This window comes from Triticum dicoccoides, chromosome 5B, assembly GCF_002162155.2.
Source record: "Triticum dicoccoides isolate Atlit2015 ecotype Zavitan chromosome 5B, WEW_v2.0, whole genome shotgun sequence".
Taxonomy (NCBI): Eukaryota; Viridiplantae; Streptophyta; class Magnoliopsida; order Poales; family Poaceae; genus Triticum; species Triticum dicoccoides.
In genome coordinates, this window is record NC_041389.1 from 274884248 (window position 1) to 274896525 (window position 12278).

The 12278-nt window shown below is 39.4% G+C and overlaps 1 long non-coding RNA gene across 5 annotated transcripts in view; it reads right to left on the minus strand.

The window, feature by feature from the left end:
• The window catches only part of LOC119308382, a 28334-nt gene extending 18109 nt beyond the window's left edge, over positions 1-10225 (minus strand). For 3 of the 5 annotated variants that reach the window (XR_005150079.1, XR_005150078.1, XR_005150077.1), the window contains exons 1-3: positions 9625-10225; positions 4283-9425; positions 4055-4170 (exon numbers count right to left, since the gene is read on the minus strand). This is a non-coding gene — a long non-coding RNA (uncharacterized LOC119308382). Of the gene's footprint in view, positions 1-2946; positions 4171-4282; positions 9426-9624 lie in introns of those variants that run through there. The other 2 variants (XR_005150076.1, XR_005150075.1) reach the window with 2 other exon arrangements.
• Positions 10226-12278: the final 2053 nt, after the last annotated feature.

Here is a 12278-nt window from a genome sequence, read left to right on the forward strand (position 1 = left end):
GTATACATACATTGTGATGGAGCATTAGTTGGCTTATCTTTTGTGTCAGCTCACTCATTGACGAATTTTTCGGTTTTGGTGTTTTTGCCTTTTTGTGGCCTCTTGGTTCATGAGTATATTCATATTGATGAATTATAGTGATATAAGTAGGGATGCAATAAATGTTTGTAGGTTGCTTGCCAAATGAACCTCCTGTGTAGACCATTTGCTGCTTTGTGTCATTAGGAAATTTGGTTGCAGTATTCATATAGAGAAATATGATTGACAAGTTCCAATATGGTGCTCAAGCTGAAAATGATATTTGAAACTACATGTTGTATGACGATGGTGTAATTTCATAATTTGTACTAATTATACACACACACACACACACACACACACACACACATACTGCAACCTGAACAATATATGTGCTGCCTTTAGTAAAATGTACTGGCTGGATGTTCTAGAGTTGGAGCAGAAGGGTCGAACAAAAGCTAATCGATCTTATTATAGTCCTGGGTGTAGTGGTTTCGAACTTCAAAGAAATGGGAATGGTTTGATTGCACTCTTTAGAACAGTTTCATTTCTTTTCATAGTATTTAAAATTTGTTCCTTGGTGAATGTGGAGACTTAATGGCCAGTTAATTCTTTCACGTATAGATTTTCAAATTCAGAATTTTCTTTCACGTGGGGCTTGGCTGGTTTACGTTTAATTTTGTGCTACTGTTCCTCATTTTTTGAAGGGTCTGAATAAAGGCACGATTCTAGCAACAAGTAGACAATGACTAACCCGAACTGTCGGGCTACAAATGCACTTCCCACCTCATTCGTTCCCCTAGGGTTTACCCTGTCATCCACCTGCAACGTCGGGTCTGTAGCCTGGCTGTTGAAATTAGTCCACGGTCTGTGTTGGTATTCCTGTGGCAGCTCACAGCTTATTGTCGGATTTGTTGATTGTGTGAAAAGTAGGTTCGAAATGACTGTTTATGTTAACGCTGCAAGTTCGTGGGACTAGGGATGTTGACCTTTGGTGACTGTTTGTTGTGCTAAGGCTAACTATTGGATTGAGTTGTCAAATTGGTGATTAGCTTGATCACTTTTTGGGTGCAGTTTGAGGGTAATATTTATATCTCCTTAGCAATGAATTTGAGAAGAAATTGCTTTATTTAACTCACTTGGAGGAACATATTATAATGTTATAATCCCCAAACAGAAGGCAGACATATACTGCGTAAATGCTTTCTGGTGTTAGAACCTTGAGTGATTGTTAATTTGCCTAGGGCGCTTGCCGCACTGACAGAAAATTCAGACCAATCATTATCTGACAAAGATGAAAGTAGATTGCTGGTTTTATTCTTGTTCATTCATGCTTTTCCTTTTTGATACTTGCCTTGCACATAATGTATGCCCTTCATGTTTAGTAGCTTTGCTTGTATTTCTGAGGTTATTATACCAACTTAACGTTGAACCTTTTCTCTTTCTCTTTTCGGCAATACAGGCTTTCCATAAGGTGGTCCACAGCTGGGCCTCAAAGAAATTCATGACTGGATGGTAAGTCATTCTACTAAGATAAATCCCACAAGAGAAGTCATGTGAAACGGATGGTAGAGCTGTATGATATTGCCAGCATTCAAATTCAGTGATTATCGACTAGGAAATAATTTTGGCAGATTTTGTCATAAGATTGCCAGGAGCATAGCTAAATAGTTTGGATAGTGACTCGGTGTGATATCTACTCTGGTTCTGGGTCTTATCTCTTTTTCTGAAAAGAATCAGCATAAGAGATCAAGGGAATATCAAATAGGTCATGCTTGGTGCATCATTTTGTATTATTAAACAACTAGAATGGGTGGCATGAACCCAGAGGATATGTGTGACCATATTTCCCCCAGTTGCCAACCCGCAAGCCACAATTGACAGGGGATTTTGGAAATCCATGTATTTTCAGTTAACTTCAGCATTCGGACAATTATGCTCCTCTAAAATAACTATGAGCTTCTAATTGGACCTTTCAAGCAATGGTGTTGTTAATATTATGTTACTAGAGTATCAGAATAACTTCTTGATATATGTGTTTATATGATTTTTCTGACATTTAGTGCAAAAATATTGATGGCCACGCACTATACTGTGCATAAATAAAAATTTCAGTTTTTCTTTTTGTGGTTGCAGCAGTTTTTCTGTGACATTACACTACTCTTCACTTTCACAGGCCACGGAACACTAAATAAGTTGGCAACGGATACCCTGTGGTCTACCATTATAATTATATGTGCATTTTGGATCTATTGGATGTCTGAATGTAATGCTAATCGACATTTACTGATGCAAAGGTATGTTATATCTGTAATACGAAATGATTCTTATTTGTACCTCCAACAGTCCTTATATTTTCTGTTTGTAATATGAAATGATTCTTATTTGTGGTCTGGAGTCTGGTTGTGTTTGAACAAAGTCGGCCAGAATGATATAGTTGTTTTTTCAAGTTGGTTATATTAATTTTTCCAGAATAGTGATTATTTATTAGTTCACACAGTACATAGTACCACCGACCGCTAACTACATTTTGTACAGATTTTGCAGGGATGTAGATATATATGGTGATCACTATGATCTAAGTGTTTCAGTTCGTATTTAGCAGGATCACATGTTGACCAATGACTCTTTGTTTTCTCACTGATCCAGTATACTCAAGAACTTGAATATTGTGTTTAATGTGAGTTATTGACACTTCCTTGATTTTTGCAACTCAGGAGTGAAGATGGCCTTCCTTTGGTAGGCGTAGTGAATGAATTTTCTTCTAATTCAGGCCATGGTTCATACCGCTTGGTGGCTGGATCTGCCATGGAGTGGCTACCATGGGCCAACAAGAGCTCAACAAGAGGGCCAAATTGTTGTTCTTTCCCAGATCATCTAAATCAGATGGATGGGCTCCAAACTCCCAGTGCCATTTGTCACTTTTGTGTTTGAATTTTTACTCGAGTGCCTTTGGACATATGGTACTATGGAGAGGTGACATTAGCACAATTGATGGTTGCTTCTCCTCTCCTGTCGACTAAATCTTCTTCCTCTATATGTCAATATATCAACAAAACAAGAGATCTCTAATATCATTGTTTTATGGAGTTCACAGATTGTTGAAGATTTTTGCTGCCATGGAATTGTGAGTTTGTGACTATACATTCTTGTCCTATATGTGAATTGAAGATATATAGTCTCTTTGTGAATGCAAATATCCAGGTATGTACGCAAGTCCCAACTTTTATTTACATATTTATTTATGAAATGCATGCAAGCAAGTCACATCTTACAGACCATTGCTCACTTATAGGTAAACCTAATGAGTCATAAATTAACCGGTTGGAGATCGGTAGACAGTCAAGTCTATTGATAACTAGAGTTTAGAGCTCAAAATCCTTCTAACTTCTCTACTAATTGTATTTTTTTGACATCTTTCAGAGAAGAACAAGTACCGTTGGTCATTCTCTGACATGTATAATACAATTTTGAAGATGTGAATGGATGTATTCATTTAGTAGAGTATTAGTAGATGATGAATTCTTTTCTTCGTAGTCAACTGGTGTATATCCTGATATGTTTAGTCTGTTCCTAAATTAATTTGTAAAGTAGCTTGATCAATTGTACAGTCTCTCGGTGTATTAGTACTATGTTTTTAGGGCGGACGGAAGAAATCAGTTTGTCATGACATGTGAAAATGAGTTTATTTACCTTCACTGTTGCTTTTATTAGCTAAAAAAATGTTTGTGAAATAGTTAGTTAGGCATCACAGTGAAGCTTGTCAAAGGGACTTATGGTGACGCCTACAAGGCTGGAAGCACTGAATGTAAAGTGGTGCCCTCTCATGGATACTCATTTTTTAACTAATACATGACCATACTAGACAAGCACACGCCTCGCACACACAAGGACCCTAATACCTGGATGATTATTATTTAACACAAGATCAAGCAGTGCCCCTAGCACAAATTGCTATTGTTTGTGTTGAGTAGCAAAATTCATTCATTAGTTATGGGGCATCAAGAAGAGCAAACATCAATGCGGTGAGACATACCTGTTCCATATAACCATCTGGAAAGTAGTAAATTCTTTCACCTTGGCAAGGCACCGTGATCAACAGCCTAGCTCAAGCATGTCATAGCTCCTTGTATAATGCGTCGTTAGAACTCCCTGCACAAAGAATTCATTATGTGAACAAAGCATACAATTCAAGGGGCCTTTCACCTTAATTTATAGCGGTGGATTTTAATAGTTGATCATGAGTTAATTTAAGCAGTATTACCATCTAAACTGGTTCTGCATGCAAGGATCAGGGAACCGCCACTCGCCTGATGCGGTAGCACCAATTTACAACGGCGGCTGCTATGAAATCATCCACCGCTACCAGCACAAGCAACGCAAAGCAGCAAACACGACTACAACTCCGCGTGACCAAGGTGACTACAGCAGGTCCTCAACGTGGCAACGGAGCCAGCGCCGACGATATCGCAGCAGCGGCGATGTTGCGACCCAGACAAGCACAACATCATCGAGGCGGCGGCACTGCCATAGTATTGCATCCCTCGCCACGCAGCAGCGCCGTCGTCAGTGGCTCCATTGACGCTTCATTGCAGCGCCCCGTCCTCGGCTTGTCGCGTCGTTGGCAGCAACGCTCGCTTCATTGCATCACTGGTGGCGAGTGTCGCCTTCCTCGACTTGCCGCGCCGCCCGCAGCAGCACCTGCTCCATTGCAATGCCGCCGGCATCAATGCTCGCTTCATTGCAGCACCGGTGGCGAGCGTCGCCGTCCTCGACTTGCCACGCCGCCGGCAGTAGCGCCCGCTCTTCATTGCAGCCCTGACGGAGCTCCATTGCAGCTCCGGCCGCCGTGGTGCCGGGCTCCATCGCAGCCCAGGCAGAGCTTCATTGCAGCTCCGGGTGCCGTGGTGCCGGGCTCCATTGTAGCCTCGGCCGCCAACGCCCACAGTATCCCGTCGTCAGCCGACGCCCATACTCTCATCTCTGCAGGCTCGCAGCAGAGGCACTGAGCTTCGCAGCAGCTTAATCCAGCCATGGGCCGCTCCCTCTGCCTCACTTTCTCTTAGGACGCGCATAGAGGTCATCGATTTGGATGCATCGCTAGCAGATCGGGGAGGTAAGAGGGGCTTGAGGGAGGGAGAGACAGAGGAAGGGAGGAGGGGCTTGGGGGGAATATGTGGTTGTCTGTTTCTTGGCTGGAGATAAGAGAAAGGGAGGGCGGTGTGAGGACCCCACAGAGGCACGTGGCGCACAAACAAGGCGGCTGGTGAAGAACTATATATTTGTTTCCAAGTTAATCCCGTGGACTATTTTGTTAACCATATAGCAAGTACCAGTACAATATTTCCAATACGTTTAGGTATTCCGTGTAATGATTTAGTTCACTTTCTATCTCCTCCAAATAATTGTTTATAAAATCGGTGCACTATTCACCAACCGATGTGTCTGTACAGGTGGTCTTCTTAGTATAATCGTTGTTTCCACTGAGATAATTTCTTCTATATATAGTTATTTTAGTATCATAAATCATTCGGTGGATTATAAAAGTTTTCCATTTACAATATAAGCATAAGATTTTATTTCTCAAAATATAGGAGCTGCATGGACCACACCACCCTGTTCCATTTCATCAAAGAAACAAGAGTTTTACAGCGGGTAAGAGGCCAAGGTGCGCATAACCATAAGTAGCTGAAGATAAAAACACATTGTGATCATCCAAAACCGAATTTGAGAATTTGAGGTTCACTAAATTGAGCATTTGTTTCTTCATTGGACAGGTCGGAATTCGCAAACATCCAAAAGGGAAGGAAAAGATAATGTATCAAAACTAGAATTTCTCTCTGTCCTTTTGTTTTCATCGAGGCACGACAAAAACTCCAAACCAGCAATCTAGACAACAATATTAATGTTCGTAGACTGCAAAAGATCATCCACGACACCACCACACCTAATCATTACTATGTGTGCCATATGATAGAAACATTTGCTACAGACGACAGAAGGATGGTAATCCTTTGCCATTACTTTGTTCTGTATCATACAATGACATCGTATAAAATGATATACTAACTAACCTTTACTGTCATTTTCAGTACTTTGGGGTTCCCTTTTCTAAGAGCTCCCTTTCCCCATACATGGATGCTGACCATGGTGAACTGCCAATCACTACTGTAGATGGAACTACCACTATCACAGCCCGCTTTATCAAGGGTGTTGACAAAAGGGCCACCATCACTAGAGGCTGGAGCGACTTCTTCCGTCAGGCGCACATGGAGAAAGGTCAAGCATATGTTTTCGCCTTCAAATGCACTTTCAAGGGACTGGGCCTGACTGTCTACTCAATATAAGCAAGTTGCAAGAGCCCCTTGTTATATAACTTAGCATTAATATAGATGCCTACTAAGACTTCTATGTTTATCATCATTTTAAATCTTATGTAATCACCTAAGATCATCTTGTGCATTTAACTGCAGTCATTTGCTGGCATGCCTTTGAAATGGCTATGCTGAAAGAAACATAAGCTTTTGCCTTCAAATGCACGTCCAAAGGCCTATGCATAATTGTCTATCACTATTATTTGCTTGCTGCATGCAATATCATGAGCTGTGCTTTGGAAGCAACATTACTTTAAAAAAATGTTCCTTTGTCTATTGCATGTTCTCTGCTCATTGCAGGTATGCAAGCTTTGCTTTTTAAAACTCTTAGTGTAAAGAAAAATATTGTTGTTTCCCCTATCAAGAATATTAGCTCGAATAAGTCCAGATGTATGCCAAGTGAAAAGGCTCTTATGTGTTTATTTTCATATGTTTCATTCTATATTTACATATTTCAATGCACACTCTTTCAATACTTGGCTGCTACTCGGCCTTTGCGCCATGGGCGCAACGGGTCATCTAGTAAATATAAGAGCACTTAGATCACTAAAGTGGTTATGTAAACGCTCTTATATTTATATTTATGTACAGAGAGAGTACTATCCATTGGATGTCAAACTGATGAAGTGATCACTGGGTGATGGATCAAGTATACTTGATTGATAGATTATGTTAAAATAAAAAAAACACTAATCTATACATCTAGATTGATTAATATGACCGAAACCGGGTCCTTGCTATACTTCTGTTTAGTAAAAAAAATTTGTATCCAAGGTTGGCAACCAATCTCCGTCGATCACCTTGATTGTCGAATTGACTCCTTTTAGTGACCGCTCCACCTCCAGTAGGTATTACCATCTTATGAACAAAAGAAATTAATTCGCATGATTCATTGAAAGCCAGATTAATGAACTCCCTTGCCATACTTACATTTCCCTGAGTTAATAGTTTGTGTTAAAGGTAACTCTTTACTATGCATATAATTATTTTTCCAGTTATATTTCTACTTTACTAACTCATACATCTATTTCTATTTTTAGGCCCCAAACAACATCTCAACTATGTTCTTGAATGCATTGACCACAAGAACCGAGTGATAAGACAATCAAGGACTAAAACAAAGGGTGCACAACATCAAAACTGAGGACAAAGAAAAACGTCATCAGATATGTAAGTTGTATTAAGTTTGAATTTTAGAATGAACAAGAGCAACCAACAGTGATATTTAAATGATGCAAAATTAAGAAACTTGAACATTGAATGGACTTGGTATGAATTTTTTTCAAACTTCGTAGAGGCAACCGGCAAGTACAGCAACATGGTGCCATTTTCTGGTAAGCAGAAAGAACATCAGGTACAGCTAGAAGCATGTTCTCCCTCCGTTCCTAAATATAGCCTTTTTAGAGATTTCACTATGAACTACATACGGAGCAAAATGAGTGAATCTACACTATGAAACATGTTTATATACATCCGTATGTAGTTTGTAGTGAAATCTCTAAAAATATTTATATTTAGGAACGGAGGGAGTAGCTTACTATGCTGCCAACTGAGAGAGCCATTGGCTTACCTCATGAAATGGCTATGAAAAAACCGGGAAGAGGTCAAAAAACTACATGGAAAATACCATACTGTACAACTCCACGTTGGATCTCACATTAATGGCCTGTAAGGTACACAAAGAAATAAACAATCGCAATGGACCTTATGTGTTTAGAATGAACGGGCAAAACTGCCACATAGTTGCTACATTGGTGCCTGAAGGTGAAGACTGAAGAGAGACCGTGCTAGGCATAGTTGTGCTTGTGCATATATGGCACTAAAAACCCAAAATATAAAGGGAATCAATAGATCCTCGCATCATTGAGTCCCTTAATAATATGCTGGATAGAGATAATATACGAGCAAAAACATTAAGAATGGCAAGTGACACATTCAAAGACTGTAACTATCACAATGCCAGATTAAACTAACCAATGAGTGTGGCGCAGATGGAAAACGACATGGTATGCCATCTGCAACTGAAGTTGCAGCCTCGATTGTGAATGGTACAAAAGAAAAAAATGACGGTATGTGATTGTTCAGTACAACGTACAAACACATTCATCGAAGTGAAGATAGTAAATAACAGAATCACATCTAGAAGAAAAGGTCTATATTCCAAAAAAACATGTCACCAGCTAAATGGGTGTGGTTATGCCTTCTAAAAAGGAGACAATATCCTATCTCACCATGCTTTTCTATGACCATAACAAAAGCCAGGAGCACTCTCCAAACAAGGTTGGACTATATCTACATGAACAAGTCTTTACACATGGACACTATATGTACCATTCTCAAGAGTCAGAAAAAGGGATGGACTGCAAGTAATGGTAAATGATGAAGATAACAATAAGGATGTTAGGGTCAAGAACATAATCTACAAAGAATTTTTCTAAAGTTATGAACTAAAAGTCCAAAACACACACTTGCCGTATGATGTTGCCAGCCTTTTACATAAGCACAAGTACATTGATAATTAATTTGCCGCAAAATCTCTTCAAATTAACAAATTTACTAATCTATGGTAACATGAATGTTAGACACTATATGGCAGGATGAATATAATATACTATTCTACAGAAATATTGAAAAAATGCATGAACATTTGATGAAAATATGAAATATCTCCAAAAAATGGTAAAAGCTTTACGCCCATCTAAGCTTATGGTTTCTTACCATCTATATACATCAGATTACAGTTACTCCTGAGTAATTATTCAATAATACCAAACATCAAAATAGTATGGTATCTCATGTTTGAAGCTCATTATTGACTACAAGCTTATAGGAGTTGAGCTCAGTATTGTATAACGCAATCAGACCTATTTTACTATTCAGTTATTAAAATTTAATTAATCTTTTAATAAATATTTAAACTACAACTACTCGCAAATATGTGTATAAATTCTTAAATTTCATCGATAATAATGTATGGTAAGGGGCCTAACACTGTCAATGTCGGTCCCATGCCCGGAAAAGGTAGGATGTGGCCTGAAAAAATTCAGATTTTTGACTAAGTTACCATCAGCAACGATCATTAATAGCAAACAAACTTATGAATTAATCTGTGCACAATAGATTTCCTCTGGAAACTGGGAGCTAAAAAAAGGCAGGACACCTAACTGAACAAACATTTTTATCTATGCCCTTTTTATTGCGAAATTGAAAGAAAGCAGAGGGGAGCTGGTACCACTTCAAGGTCCTCCCATAGCGGTACCTCAAACTCCAGTTTTGCACGATTTTTGTTGATTTTGGAGTCCGAAGGCACCAACATTTGTAGGGCTGTGCTGGAAGAAAAATGTATGGGCGTCGATGAGCCCCCTCCGCTAACCCAACTGCGAAAGCTCCTCCTCCTTCGACCTTGATGGCGATGGCAGACTCACCAAACTGGAGATGTCCGTGTTGCATCACTCGCCTCCGCCCCGTCGCAGGGGACAAGATCCACACCCTCATCGCCTACATGGACACCGACGGCAACGCCACCGTCGAGTTCGACTAGCTCAACTCCTCCCTCGCGTCGCTGCTCCTCAAGCCCTGCTAATCAACCGTCAATATTGACTGGCCCCAGGAGATTGAGGAGGCGCGCGTGACCCAGATCAGACCCGTGGCCGCACCAACGACGTGAGCAGCGGGGGTTGCGTGCAGGGAAGACGAGCAAGGTGGCGACACAGAATCAACAGAGGTAAGACGAGCTTGGGAGTGAGATGAGCAACGTCATTACCAGCGGCAGTAACCGGAGTTTATCGGGAGGCAGCAATTTTGGAGTGACAAGGAGAAAAGTGAAGGAGAAAGGGGATCGGGATTTCTGTTTTGAGGATAGGACAAAGGGGATCAGGAGCGAGTAACATGTGCGTGCCAGATGCACCCACGAGAGCATATTTTCCAGATACGAGTACAACAGAAAAAATTCCAACTAATAAACTAAAAAGCTAATATATCTCAAACAAAATGTATTGGCAAAATATTCATATTCGAAATTATTGCCACATTTGAATACAGAATTTCTTTGCACAAACCAAATAATAGTTTTCTCTAAATGATGACTAAAATGTTGCTTAAATAACTATTAAATTCTTACCTGTGCACATATTTTCTACTCCCTCCGAGACAAAATGTATGCCCCGCAAAAAAATGTAAGACGCTTTTTGACACATTTGTATTGCCATGATGTTTGATGAATATATTAAAAAATTAATCCTTAATATGTGTGTGCTTAAACTAAATTAGATCATTTCTCTTTTTATAAATTATTCTGAACATATCCGTTCAATCATATAAAAAAAATCCCTAGCCAATACCGATGGTTCATATTCTCACTCAAATTTATCGAAATGGCTTTACGGACGACACTGCCCGCACGACCTGAAAACGATACTTCCTCCCAACAGCTCTAAGCATCAGACAAAATGAAAACAATTGCCTCCTGCGCACTGTTGGTGCTGCCACGTAGAGTCGTCCATTCATCGGCTGCAAGTTTATCATGTATATAGCAACACTCCAAATTTATTGTGTAAAAACTTCTCTATAAAACAGCCCATATACGACGTAAAAAAGTTTTGTTTGCCATGATGGGACTTCTGCATGAATTCATGATAAGATGGACTCATACCACAAACATGATTTTCAGTCTACACGTCGCTCTAGAACAATTTGTCGCCAACGGTCCTTCTCAAATTTTTGCAAAGCTTGAAGGTAGATTTCGCTAAACTTGAAAAATGTCAATTCATGACCAACTAACAAAACAATCAAATATTATCTTCATTTAACCTAACCTTCTAACATACTAGCCCGCGCGTATGCGCGGGCCACTCTACTAGTTAAGAAGGAAAAAGATGACAAAACTTAGATCCTTGCTTTATGCCTAGCTAAGGGCGTAAAACTATAGCGCTTGTTGGGAGGTAACCCAATGAATAAAATTTATTTTTGGTTTTTGCTTTCTGTTCTTGTGTGTTAACACAATTATGCTACTGCTATGATTGTGTTTTTTGTGTTTTAATTAGTGCTTTTGCCAAGTAAAGCCTTTAGGATCTTCTGGGATGATAGTTGTTTGATCTTGCTGAAAAAGACAGAAACTTTGCGCTCATGAAAATAATTCTCATAAACCATAGAAAAGAGATTTTTCCCTGATTCTTTTTGAAGAAGATTAATATACAAATTACGATGGTCGTCCTAATTTGGTAGTATTTTTGGAGTTTCAGAAGTATTTGAAAGTTCCAGATTACTACAGACTATTCTGCTTTGACAGATTCTGTTTTCTTTGTGTTGTGTGCTTATTTTGATGGCTCTATGGTTTTCTTTCATGAGTTTTTGCCATAAAAAAGTTGAAATACAGTAGATATAATAAAAAAACAAAATAAGAATTGGTTTGACACAACACTTATAGTTGTGGTTTGCTTTCTTTTACTAACGGATCTCACAAGGGTTTTGTTGAGTTTGGTGTGATTGAAGTTTTCAAGTTTTGGGTTATCTTACGATGGATGAAAGAATGATAGAAGAGTCTAAGATTGGGGATGCCCCGACATCCCAAGCTATTATCCAAGAATGAGCAACCAACTAATCTTGGGGATGCCCCCCGAGTGGCATCCCCTCTTTCTTCTAACGACCATCAGTATTTTACTCGAGGCTATATTTTTATTTGTCACATGATATGTATTTTGCTTGGAGCATCTTGTATGATATGTGTCTTTGCTTGTTTTATTTTGTGTTTTAAGTCATCAATGCTTGCTGGACACACCTATTTGAGAGAGCCAAAATTATGCCATGACTTGTTAGAATTGCTCTCTAAGCTTCACTTAAATTTTTATGAGCAATGGACTTGCTCTAGTGCTTTACTTATATCTTTTT